The sequence below is a fragment of the Lissotriton vulgaris genome, chromosome 1_1 (genome assembly GCF_964263255.1).
Source record: "Lissotriton vulgaris chromosome 1_1, aLisVul1.2, whole genome shotgun sequence".
Classification (NCBI taxonomy): domain Eukaryota; kingdom Metazoa; phylum Chordata; class Amphibia; order Caudata; family Salamandridae; genus Lissotriton; species Lissotriton vulgaris.
The window spans coordinates 134,741,290-134,755,408 of record NC_141685.1 but is presented as its reverse complement, the minus strand read 5'-3'; the positions used below and the strand labels follow the sequence as shown (position 1 = coordinate 134,755,408).

Genomic DNA, 14,119 nt, shown 5'->3' with positions numbered 1-14,119 from the left:
CTGCTGGGAGCTAATCGAGCAGAGATCTCTCGGATGCAGCGCACCCAAAATGCGGCTGCTAGAGCCTTAGTAGGCCTTCCCCGATTCTGCTCCATCTCTGATACCATCTGGAGCCTTCATTGGCTCTCTATGGCTCAGCGAATTCAGTTTAAGACTCTATGCCTGTCTTTCAAAATCTTAAAACTTACTACTCCTAAAATGCTCTGCAACCTTTTGACCCAGTACGTTCCAACTCGCGTATTACGCTCTGCAGGTCAACATCTGGTCAGGGTACCCCGGATTAAGCGCTGCCGAGCGGGAGGACGCTCCTTCCGCTACTTAGCAGCAAAATTGTGGAACTCATTACCAGCCCACATACGAGAACGGGAAGGCCTGTTGGACTTCAGAAAGGCAATCAAAACCCATCTCTTCCCCCTAAACTAAGCTTTTCTGGAATTATGCCCTGCTGAATCTCATCGGAGTCAGTTATCTATCTGCTACAAAGCGCCGGGACGCCCCTTTGATGGGGCAGCTGAGCGCTATATAAGCTATTTTAACATAACATACCATAACATACCAAAACCCTCAGTCTGGAAACGGGTAAAACATGACACCAACGCAAGCAAACGAACTGCAATTCTACCAACCTAGTGCACTTGATTGAGTGCCCATGCCAGCTCCGATACGTGGGGATGACCACGAGAAAAGTACGCACCAGAATCACTGAAAACAGAAGTACGGTTCGGTGCAAGAAGACTATCAGCAAACTCACAGAGCACTTCTTAAGGCATGGACATACCACCAATGACCTCAGATGGACAGTCATCGAGCAGATCCCTGTCCACCCTACAGACAACGAGAAGCACCTACTGTCCAAAGAACAACGCTGGATCTACAGATTGTCAGCCCACATGGAGGGTTTGAATGATAATATTCCGTGGAACAGCCTCAGTAGATAAGGAGTCCCCCCTGTCAATACCTGACACATCACACTCTCCCAGTGCCATCTCACCAACAGCACCCTTGCTGGGCCTGGAATGTCCCTGCCCTGCCACATGTTCCAATGCCAAACGTCCACAGTGAGACGTACTGGATCTAACACCTAGGTTGTGACCAACTCACTCACAGTTCCTTCTTAGAATGCGCTAACCCAACACTCTGTGGGACGACACTAGATCTCGCCCACTGATGCTCCCCGAACCTTACTCCACCGACAGGGCACTGAGCCTCCACGGCCCGACTTACTACACCGTGCCAGGGTATACACCCACACGGGACCATCACGACCCCAAGATGTCCCTTCCAAGGAGAGCGCGTGAAACACCACAGGTGTAATCCCCCTGCACATCCCCATGAGCCCCCACACAGCGGGTTTATCACCTCCCTTCATGGCAGAACCAATATGCATCAACATCACTGCATACTAGCGCCCGTTACCATCTTTGTCCCGCCTAGCTGCTGCAATATGCATAAATAGAGAGGGCGTCCCTCCATTAGAGTGCACAGATGGAGCACGACTGCCCCAATATGGATTAGCACTCTCCTACATGACCGCACACTTGCACGCGCATATCAACGATCTAGGCTTTTGTAATCCTGCCTAGCAGCGCCAATGAGAAAAATTAGAAAAAGCGCTACATACACCAGCATGCACGCCTTTCTTCTATTTTTCTTCTATTTCCTCTATTGCGGGTCTTTCTTCTGGAGAAGTGGAGAAGTGAGGCTCACTGGTTAGAAGCGGCATACCCTGAAGCAGAGGTCGGCCCGGGACCAGGGTTCAATTCCCGACGCGGCAGGGTCTTGGGTCAATGTCCGCGGACTCGATAATTCTCGCCTAGGTGCCTACGCTAACCATGGGTCCCACTCTGCAACTCTGGGCAATAGCTTGCTTAATCTTCACAACGGCCCTAGCAGCGCCGGGATGCCTGGCTTCACCTTGTGGGTGCCCTCTCACAGGGAAAGCCAGGACGGGTTCCCCAGCAGTATACAGCGCCAGGACGCCCCGAGTGATGGGGTAACAGTGCGCTTTACAAGTATACATACATACATACATTTTCTCTACAACAGGTACCTCCTCAAGACACCAGGAAGCTGAACACGCCCCGCTACAAGTACCCAGGCCAGAACACCTGACACTGCTAACAAGCAACACCTGGCGCTTTCTCCTGGTATTTAAGCGCTCTCCACACTGAAGCTCATTTCTCACGGAGCCTCTGCCCGGACAACAGGTTCATTGCGGGCCCAGCGACATCGTGCAGTAAGTACCTGAGCTCGACTTTGTTAACGGTACAGCCACCATTCATGCTGCCCCCGGCCGTGTTTGTGTGTGCATCCTTTTACCATTACCTTGTTGGGTCCAGACTACCCCCCTCCCCCAACAGCGTTTTTCCTTTTCTTCCCCCAATTTAGAGTGCAATTTAGAGTGCGTTTTCCCCCAAGCGCTCTTGCCGTGCTGACCCCTCCGCCTCCATTTTGTTGTTGTTGTCCTCCTACGTAGCCCGCCCCGCCTCCCAGCTGAGCCGCCCTCCCACAGACTACAACAGCGCTCCGTTACCTGGAAGCGCTGTGACTCGCTCTACGCTTCCGAGCTGAGTGGTCGCTCCCCTGTGGCTTTGGTATCGTTGTGCAGCGCATTGTACCGGAAACTGATTGAAATCTTTTGCCTGCTGTGTGCTTTGAATGCCGCTTTGTTTATCTGCATTTTAATATTGCCAGCGCTACTTTCCTGCTGTATTTGCGTTTTCCCCCAAGCGCTCTTGCCGTGCTGACCCCTCCGCCTCCATTTTGTTGTTGTTGTCCTCCTACGTAGCCCGCCCCGCCTCCCAGCTGAGCCGCCCTCCCACAGACTACAACAGCGCTCCGTTACCTGGAAGCGCTGTGACTCGCTCTACGCTTCCGAGCTGAGTGGTCGCTCCCCTGTGGCTTTGGTATCGTTGTGCAGCGCATTGTACCGGAAACTGATTGAAATCTTTTGCCTGCTGTGTGCTTTGAATGCCGCTTTGTTTATCTGCATTTTAATATTGCCAGCGCTACTTTCCTGCTGTATTTGCGTTTTCCCCCAAGCGCTCTTGCCGTGCTGACCCCTCCGCCTCCATTTTGTTGTTGTTGTCCTCCTACGTAGCCCGCCCCGCCTCCCAGCTGAGCCGCCCTCCCACAGACTACAACAGCGCTCCGTTACCTGGAAGCGCTGTGACTCGCTCTACGCTTCCGAGCTGAGTGGTCGCTCCCCTGTGGCTTTGGTATCGTTGTGCAGCGCATTGTACCGGAAACTGATTGAAATCTTTTGCCTGCTGTGTGCTTTGAATGCCGCTTTGTTTATCTGCATTTTAATATTGCCAGCGCTACTTTCCTGCTGTATTTGCGTTTTCCCCCAAGCGCTCTTGCCGTGCTGACCCCTCCGCCTCCATTTTGTTGTTGTTGTCCTCCTACGTAGCCCGCCCCGCCTCCCAGCTGAGCCGCCCTCGCCCCTCCCCCCCACCTTCCATATATGACAGCTGTTCCCGCGCGCAGCATTTACGCGCAGCGTTCGCGCCAAATCCGCGCCGAAGGTGCGCCAAAGGTAAGCCCGTCTACGCCCGTCCGCGCCTGTACCGCGCCCAGCGCCATACCCCCTGGCCCTCGCATTACATACGACTCCTCCACCCTCCTAGCCCTTAACCCCGGCCGCTCCCCCAACTGCGTCCAAGCCGCTCCTGGACACACCCATGGACCTTTCTCATGCTACTCCTGCAAGTTCATCGGCACCCTCAACAACTCCGCTACGATCGCACCTCAGATTCCCGACCCCAACCACCTACAATGCATCTTGCTCAACACCCGATCGGTCCACAGGCATGCCATTGACCTATGGAATCTATTAGACACCATCTCTCCGGACGTCGCCTTCCTTACAGAAACATGGATGAACGCCTCCTCCGCCCCAGACATCACCATTGCCATCCCACAAGATTATAAGATCATACGCAAGGACCGTACCGGCCACACAGGAGGAGGAATCGCTATCGTCCACAAGAAATCTATCCACATCTCAACCAGCTCTGACATCAATCTCGCCAACTCTGAACACCTTCATTTCCAGATCCACATCGACCCCAAGACCACACTCAGAGGCACCCTCCTTTACAGACCACCAGGACCCCGCGCACAATTTAGTGAGGACATCACGGACTTCATCACTCCACACGCACTCCCCTCCAAAGATTACATCCTTTTGGGAGACCTCAACTTTCACCTCGAAAAGAACAACGACCGCAACTCCACCACCCTTCTGGACAACCTCGCCAACCTCGGACTTAGACAACTGGTCACTTCCCCCACCCACATCGCAGGTCACACTCTCGACCCTATCTTCACCTCCAGCAATCATGTCTCCTTCAGCCACACTACGGCTCTCCTCTGGACTGACCACAGCTGCGTTCACTTTACCTACAACAAGCCCAAACCCAACAACCACCCCCAACCAACTCTGCAAAGAAACTGGAACAAAATCACCATCGACCAGATCTCCTCATCGCTTCTTCTAAACCCCCCAGCCCACTCCTCAAACCCCGACCAAGCCGCCACCAACCTCTCCCTATGGCTATCCAACAGCGCCGACAGCCTAGCACCACTGAAAAAGCGACAAAGCAAACTTGGCAGCAAGAAAACCTCATGGTTCAACGATGATCTTAAGAAATCCAAGAAACTCTGCCGATCCCTTGAGAAGGCCTGGAAAAAAGACCCAACCACCAGCACCAAGGACGCCTTCAAAAACGCCACCCGCATACACCACCAACTGATCCGAAAAGCCAAGAAAACCGCCTTCAAGGAACGACTAGATAACAACGCCCACAACAGTAAAGAACTTTTCAACATCGTCAAGGAATTCACCAATCCCTCGGCCAACTCTAACGACATCACCCCCTCTCAAGCACTCTGCGACTCCCTAGCCTCATTCTTCCACAACAAAATTGCAGACATCCACAACAGCTTCGACAACAAACCCGGAGACCAACCCTCCCAACCATCTACCGGACCTTCACCCCCCTCGAACACCCTTAATGACTGGAACCCTATCTCCACTGAGGACACCATCCGCCTGATGAATTCCATCCACTCAGGATCCCCCACAGACCCTTGCCCTCACCACATCTTCAACAAAGCAGACTCCATCATAGCACCGCACCTCCGAGACGTCATCAACTGCTCCTTCAAATCCGCCACCTTCCCAGAAAGCTGGAAACACGCCGAACTCAGCGCCCTTCTGAAAAAACCCACAGCGGACCCCACCGAACTCAAAAATTACCGCCCCATCTCGCTCCTTCCTTTCCCGGCCAAAGTCATCGAGAAAGCAGTCAACAACCAGCTCGCCGCCTTCCTCGAAGCCAACAAATCCCTCGACTCCTCACAGTCCGGCTTCCGAGCAAAACACAGCACTGAGACCGCCCTCATCGCAGCAACAGACGACATTCGAACTCTACTGGACAATGGAGACACAGTCGCCCTCATCCTCCTCGACCTCTCCGCAGCCTTCGACACAGTCTGCCATAGCACCCTTCTACAGCGCCTCAGAAACATCGGAATCCAAGGAAAAGCACTGGAATGGATCACCTCGTTCCTCACCGGAAGAACCCAGAGAGTCCGCCTTCCCCCATTCAAGTCAGAGGCCACTGAAGTCATCTGCGGCGTGCCACAAGGATCTTCACTCAGCCCCACCCTTTTCAACGTATACATGAGCCCCCTCGCGGCCATCGCACGCCAACACAACCTCAACATCATCTCCTACGCGGATGACACTCAACTGATCCTATCACTCACCAATGACCCTGGCACCGCCAAAACCAACCTACACGAAGGAATGAAAGAAGTAGCCGAATGGATGAAACACAGCCGTCTAAAACTGAACTCAGATAAAACAGAAGTCCTTATCTTAGGTACCTCCCCCTCTGCATGGGACGACTCTTGGTGGCCAGAAGCCCTTGGAAAAGCACCCAGACCACGCACGGAACCTGGGCGTCACCCTGGATTCCTCACACTCAATGAACAGACAAGTCAACGCCGTTTCTTCATCCTGCTTCAACATTCTTCGCATGCTCAAAAAAACATTTCGCTGGATCCCTACCGAAACTAGAAAAACAGTCACCCACGCTCTAGTCACGAGCCGACTGGACTACGGAAACACCCTCTACGCCGGCATCACCGCTAAACTCCAGAAAAAACTACAACGCATCCAGAACGCCTCAGCCAGGCTCATATTAGACATCCCGCGTAAAGAACATATCTCTGGTCACCTGAAAAACCTCCACTGGCTTCCCGTCACTAAGAGAATCACTTTCCGGCTCCTAACCCACGCACACAAAGCACTCTACGAAATCGGACCAGAATGCCTCAACACACGACTGTCCTTCTACACCCCCTCCCGCCAGCTACGATCATCCAACCAAGCCCTTGTCACAGTACCTCGCATCAACAAAACCACCATGGGAGGTAGATCCTTCTCCTACCTGGCAGCTAAAACCTGGAACTCACTTCCCACCTACCTCCGCCTTACCCAGAACCACCTAGCATTCAGAAAGCAACTTAAAACATGGATATTTGACAAGTAATTCCCCACCCCTCCTCAAGCGCCTTGAGACCCTCTGGGTATGTAGCGCGCTATATAAATTCTATGACTTGACTTGACTTGACATGGCCTGGCCCCCGGCTGAGCTCCATGCTGAGTTGTTCGCTAAAATCTGGTGTAAGCAACTCCCCTTTTAATGTATTATTCCTTCACCACAGTTTACTTCGGTTACGGTACTCAGGCCTAATTTCACATACATTAACGCATATTGTGAGATCGGCCACACTTTCACTACCCGCCACTGACGCCAACATAACCTCCTTGTCCGTGGTCACCTCTAGGCACCCAGCGCGGCCTCACTGAATGCTTTTAGCCTGCTACAAGGAGCCTTTACTTAAATGTTATGTCTGTTTTCTTTACCCCCACAGGTACAACTCGAGAGGAAACACCTTTTGCACATATAAGCACCATAGTGTGTGCTTTACACACAGGGCACTGACAAACTCATACAAACCCCTGTAACACCCTACACATATAAGGTCCTGAAGAAAGCCAGTAGAAGAAAAGGCCTGGCTGAAACTAGTTGATCGCACAGGACGTCGGAGGCCAGAAGCCCACTGTGCACGTCCAAAAGCCTTTGTTTTTATTGACTGCCTGGGGCCCACCATTAAAACAGTCTTTGGGACCCCTAGGACAGTATTTTAAACCTCACTCAGAGCACACTCACAGCACCTTCACGAACCAAAAAAACCCGCTCCGCGGTAACCTGGCGTCGAATCGGGTGGCGATGATGAAGCATGCCACCAACTAGGTTGGTGGGTGAGGGCCTTCATAAAACCTAATGGTTTTCCACATACAAACACTTTAAATCAGAGCTAGTTCTAATGGATTGCTACAGTCAGATTTCCAATTATTAAAACAGAAACTTCATGTATTCAAGATAAAATACCAATTTTTTTTTTTTTTGCAAAGACTTTTATTAAGTGCTTAAAAGTTTGCGATACATAGTTTTCAAGGAAGTGGTACCTCCCCCTTAGGGACGGCAGTCCACTTTAACTTTTTAATCAATGTATTTAAACATTTTACAAGTCGTCAGTTTGGGGTTCAAGAATGTCTGCAGATAGCGTTTGCAGTTTTTAATGGGGCCACTTTAAAGAGTCTAGTGGGGTAGAGGGGGGTGTTACAGTTCTTCCCCTTCCTGACTTTTATGCTTGTCCATGGCTGCATAGTCTCTAAGCAGGCTGAGCACCATCCTGCTGCACCCTTCTCGGTTCACCACCTCTCCATTGGTCACCAGGCGGGTCCTGGCGCACAGGAGAATGTCTTTAATACAGCAAAGGAACCTCTAGCACCCCTGGATAGCTTCCTCTGTGTGTGTCCCTGGAAACAGCCCATACATCATGGACTGTTCAGTAATGTTCTCGTAGGGGGATGAGGGCTACCAGTTCTTGGCGTAAGACAGCCCGTAGTCTCTGGGCAAAGGGGCAGGCCCAGAAGAGATGGTGTGCAGATTCCTCTGTGGGGCTACCCCTTGGACAGTTCCTGTGCGGGCAAAGTCCTCTGCTGTGCATGAAGGACCTTACTGGCAGGCCCCCCTTCACAGACATCCATGTCCTTGTGTCTGTTGGTCAGACTTGGGGAGGATACATTCCCCCACACGTGCGCTGCCGTTGCTGGGGGCAGGTTGCTTACTGGTTCGGTGGTGTCCCTGGTCCTGATCAGTTTGCGGATTGTCCTGGGCTTCCAAAGGCAAGGGATGACACAGTTCAGCCCAAATTCACCCACAAACTGTTCCACCTCCCTGTAGTACCATGGAAGGTCCCAGTTGAAAGTTACTGCATTTTCCCACTTATCCCATCCCAGCCGTCTTCACACCGGGAGGAGGAAAAAGCGGAAGACTTTGTAGGCAGAGTGGTCCTTGTTCATATTTAACAGAGTTATTCGGACGCAGCCACACACAAAGAAAGCCCTGAGGATTGTTGGGATGTCGGGGACTGCCTTCTCCCCTTTGCGGTGCTCCTTGTGCATGACCGACCGTTTCACCCTGTCCATCTTTGAGTGCCAGACGAAGTGGAACACCATGCTGTTTATGGCCCGTGCTACGTTGGCCAGGAGTGGCCAGGCCTGTGTCACATATTGCAACACGGGCAGGGCGTCGTTCCTGAGCACCAGAGCCTTCCCCTCAATGCTCAGGTTTCTCAGGCTCCAGAGACCCAGTTTCTGCTTCACCTTGGCCAGGCATTCGTTCCAGCTCTTCGCTGCTGCCCCTGGTCCTCCAAACCAGACGCCAAGGATCTTCATCAGTCCTGCCTCAATGGGGAAGGAGAGAGGCTCGTTGCAGAGGTCCCATCGCCCGAAGAGTTTGGCCTGCGACTTGTCCACGTTGATTCTCGCCCCTGATGCCTTTCCGAAGTCTGTGCACGCCTCCAGCAGGGATTTGACTGATTCTCCATCCGGCAGAAGAGAGTGACATCGTCCATGTACAGCGAACACTTGACCTCCTTCTTCGCGTCGCCGGGTGTCTGGATCCCTCTGATGTTTGGGTTCTTCCTGATGTACTCGGCAAAAAGTTCTATAACCAAAACAAACACAGGTGGCGAGAGCGGGCAGCCTTGTCTTACCCCAGACCTGATAGGAAAGGGGTCTGTTTTACAACCATTTACAATGACTGAACTGAAGATATTTTTATACATTACTTTAACGTAACCGCAGAAGCGCTCCCCCAGCCCAAACCCGCGCAGAACCCTCTCCATGAACTCATGGGAGATGTGGTTGAATGCCTTCTCCTGATCTAGACAGACCAGTGCAGCCCGGATCTTGCGGTCCGTGATGTACTGGATCGTGTCCCTTATCAGTGCCAGGCTATTTGCGCCCCTGCGCCCCGGGACCCCACAGGTCTGGTCTGGGTGTACTAACTCTCCCATGGCGCCCTTCAGTCTGTTCACTAGTGTCTTTGCAAGGATCTTGTAGTCTACATTCAGGAGAGAGATGGGATGCCAGTTCTTTAGGTCACATCTCTCGCCCTTATGTTTATACAAGAGAGCAATCATTCCTTCCCTCAGAGTGCGGGGCATGATTCCCTCGCTCTCCATCTCCTCATACACCTGCAGGAGATCCGGTCCCACTAGGTCCCACAGTGAGGCATAGAACTCGACTGGGAGACCATCACTACCTGGTGTCTTTCCTGACTTGAAGGATTTCACTGCAAGGTGCAGCTCGTCCAAAGTCAGGGGGCATTTAGGGCTTCTCTCACTGTTGGGGAAACAGTTCTTGGGATACCAGACAGAAACTTTTCTGCCTGGTCTCCCTCTGGCCTCTTCTCTGAGTAGAGGTCCCCATAGAAATCTGTCACTACCTTCTTAATGTCCTCCCTTGTGTCACAGAGGGTCCCCTCCTTAATGCGCAGTTGAACCAGAGGGGTGTGCGAAGAGTGGATTTTCTTAAAGAAGAAGGAGTTGCATTTCTCCCCCTTCTCCAAGTTCTCCACCTTGGAACGGAAAATGATCCTCCTGGATTCGTCGTGAAAGTGCTCGCTCAGCTCTTTCTTGACTTCTTCCAGGGGGCTCATGACGTCCCATCCCCGGAGTTGGAGGTCGTGCAGTTCTTGCAGCTCTTGCTGTAGTCTACTGAACTCCCTCTTTCTCCCCCTTTCAACCTGCCTGCCCACATTCTTGAAAAAATCCTGGAGCCTGCCCTTGACCCACTCCCACCATTTCCCTGTGGACTCGAATGTGTCTTTCATGGCCTGCCACTGGGTGTATGTCTCCCTCAACACCTCCATCACACCCTCTTTCTCCAGCAGAGAGCTATTCAGTTTCCAAGTGCCTGGACCTGTCAGGAACTTGCCCGTCGGTTCCCCTTGGAAGTGGATAGCTCTGTGGTCAGAGAAATGAACTGTCACCATTGAATGTTGCTTGAGCTTCACTGATTGAGAGGTGAAGATGAAGTCTATCCCGGAGCGCAAGGAACCATCAGGGCGACTCCAGGTGAAGTTCCTGGCGTCCGCCCCCATGGTCCCAATGACGTCTGTCAGGGAGGCCTCCCCCACCATCTCTACCAGTAGTCTCGCAGCGTCATCCATCCGTCCTTCCCCAGCCCTGGCCCCACATCTACCACCTGCTTCTAAAATACAGTTAAAATCCCCACCCATCAAAATTGTTCTAGAGGTGACCAACTGTGGCCTGAGGCGCTGAAACAGCTCCCGTCGCTCGCATACGTCAGAAGGGGCGTACACGTTGATGAGTCTAACTGGCTCTCCTGCCCACGAACCGTCGACGACAAGAGCCCTGCTGCCCTCCAGCTCGGTGACTGAGTCCATCGTGAAACGCCTTCCTCTGACTAAGGTAGCCACTCCTACAGACCTACTGCTGTTCCCCCCAGACCAAAAGGAAGGCCCTATGGTCCACTGCTGCTCTAGGTGGGAGTATGACGTTGCAAAGGGGATGGAGCATTCCTGAATCATGTACACATCACACTCCTGGCTGGCAAGAAAACTCAAAGTACTAGCACATCTGCGCCTGTCTCTAATACTTCTGACATTTATGGAAAATAATGAAATAGCCATCATTAATTAGTTTTTAAGAGTAAACTTAATACTTAAAGACTAATTATCAAGTCAAGGCAATTGGTTGCAAAAACATTCGACAAGGCTACTTACGGGGCTGGTTGAGCCTCCTGTCGGGTCTCTTGTGCTGGGCTTTCCTGCCCGGCGGCTGTTGCTTGCTGTTGCACGATGGCTGCTCCACCTTCTTGGCTGGGCTCGTGGTCTGCCTCCTCTGGGGTGACGGGCAGGTCTTGCTCTTGGCCCTCGATGGTGATCTCAACCTCTTCTACTCTTGTTGGCGATGGGGGTGGGGATGCTTCCATGGAGTTTGCCAGCGCCCTCATCTCCCTCAGCACTTCTGCCACTTGCTTGAGTTGCTCATTCGTGGTGTCTTGTGCCGGCTGCATTTCTTCTTCTGGATCCTCGAGCGCGGAGTAGGAATTGTGGGTGCTCAAGGGTCTCTTGCTTGCTCCTTCAGAGTCCGTTGAGTGTCTCATTTTCCTGCGCTCCTGTGTTGTCCAGGCACCTTCCTCCGGGGCCTCGGTGGCAGTTGGGGTGGGAGTCTCCATTAGCTCACTGTGCACACCGGGCTCAGGGATGGTATCGTTGGGTGTCTGTGTCTCTGGGACCTTGGCGGTGTCCTGCTTGGGCTTGGGCGCGTTCTGGTTGTGGCCCTTCCCTTTCCCGGTCCCCCTCTCCTGCCGCGGGGCTGGGACTGGATGCAGGGTCACTTCTGCCTCCTCCTCCTCTGGTTGGCTTCTCCACTGAGGTTGGGCAGCATGGGCGTAGGATTTGGCTCTTTTTGGGCAGTCCTTAAAGAGATGGCCTACACCCCCACAGAGGTTGCATGGGGTTTTCTATTTGCAGGTTTTTGCTGTGTGGCCTTCTTTTTTGCAGTTCCTGCATATTTGCGCTGTGCAGTCTTTGCCAGTGTGGCCTGGTTTGCTGCACCTGTTGCATAGTTTGGGCTGCCCAGGGTAGTACAGGTATCCTGAGTCGCGCCCTAGAGAGACACTGGAAGGGGGGTGGCAAATTCCATCTGGGGCCAACGGGTCCTCCTTCAGCTTCACCATTGCTGTCCATTTACCATCCCAGATGCCATCACTGTCCAGGTTGCGGGAGGGGGCTTTAGTCACTGTGCAGTGGCGGCGTAGGAAGGTTGTCAGGTCTTGGACATTGACATGTGGGTTGTAGACATGCACGGTCATTCTCTTGACCTCCAGCACGAGCTGGCATTCCAGGTGGAAGTCAGAGAAGGGTTTCTCCTCCCGTCGTGACCAGCACATCTGCCAATACCTCCTGCAGATTTGTTCGGACATGAACGTCAGCAGGTAGGTGCCTTTGGGTGCATCCGTCATGATGCACTAGATTTCTGCTGCTGTGAACCCCATCTTAGTTACCAGCAGCTCAGTGAATATCTTCCTGCTTAGGTGTTGTGTGGTGTTGTGTGGTGCCATCTGACTCCACCTTTCTCTGCAGCTTCACAGTGTTGTGGCACCATGGATTCAGAGGTCTGCTCATCCTGCTGCTCCGCTGTGCTGTGCCCAGGAGAAGAAGAAGGATTCCTCAAGGAGCTAGGGGGAGAACCAAGAAGATGCCTTCAAAACAAAGAGCACATATTGCTGAACGATTCGAATCGGTGGTGGTCCCATCCTCTTAGGACTACCACAAGCACAGTTATGGTCACAAATACAGTCCCAATTAAAAGCCCCTGCAAAGCATTATGGGACGAGATTAGCAGTGGGAAGTGAATATTATAGTATCCAAATAATTCTACAAAGAGCTGCAGTTCACCTCCTCATCCCCAGATGTCCCTGATGAGGCAAATGCAATAGCATTTAAAATATTATACATCAAGCTGCAGTTCACCTCGTTGTCCCAAGATGTCGCTGATGAGGCAAATGCAATAGCATTTAAAATAGTACACATCAAGCTGCAGTTCACCTCGTCGTCCCAAGATGTCCCTGATGAGGCAAATGCAATAGCATTTAAAATATTATACATCAAGCTGCAGTTCACCTCGTCGTCCCTAGATGTCCCTGATGAGGCAAATGCAATAGCATTTAAAATATTATACATCAAGCTGCAGTTCACATCGTCGTCCCTAGATGTCCCTGAAGAGTAAAATTCAAAAACATTGAAACCCTTTCATGAATGCTAATAATGATGCTAATCTTATCCCATAATGCTTTGCAGGGGCTTTTCGTTGTATTTTTGCCCATAACTGTGCTTGGGGTGGTTTTAAGAGAATGGGACCACCACTGAATTACTGCTCATACCTACAGAAGATTTAACAGATGAATTGATGGAATATTTACCTGCAACCTGTGAAGTCATATATACTAATGGATGTATTAAACAAACTCTACAAGAAATGCCAATTGTAAAAAATATATAATAAAGGAATACTTGTAACATCTAAGAAAAGTAACATGTTTATTTACTTTAATACAAAACTGCCTTAGAAAAAAAGTTACCATTCATTTACCTGTATAATAAAACTTACATATATATATATTCACTGACAAAACCAGTTATAGTTAGCTGGAAATTTTACTGACATAAAACCATTGAAATTCCCACGTTATAGTTAGTTGGACTCACTATAACTTGCGCGCCTGCAATGCACTGCTGATGACGTCACATATTACATCACTCATGACATGGTCAGTGACATCACTCATGACATCACTGATGACACCATCCAGTGAATGTGTGTCTTTCTGAAAAATAAATTTGTTTTATATATGTATTTGTAAAGGTCGATGGAAGAATAAATGTTTAAAAAAGTGTGTAAATGGATATTTTTTTAAAAAAAATTGGTTGGTTAACTGGCTTATTAAGTGTATCTTAGTGAATACATATATTAGCGAGTATTGTTTAAATATTTAAATGTTTGTATCAGTGTTTCTCTTTGTGTATAAGTGGCTGCAGGGGTTGGTGACTGACTCACTGTTTGTATGTGTTTTGAAGACAGCATATGTGCAGGACTGTATGGGTGGACGAGTGTGTATATGTGTGTGTTAGTGAGTGAATGACTGTCTCACTAGTGTCTT

The 14,119-nt window shown here is 51.0% G+C and overlaps 1 pseudogene; it reads right to left on the bottom strand.

Annotated features, from left to right (window-relative positions):
* Positions 1 to 11,173: 11,173 nt before the first annotated feature.
* On the bottom strand, positions 11,174 to 12,584 carry LOC147737784 (uncharacterized; annotated as a pseudogene).
* Positions 12,585 to 14,119: the final 1,535 nt, after the last annotated feature.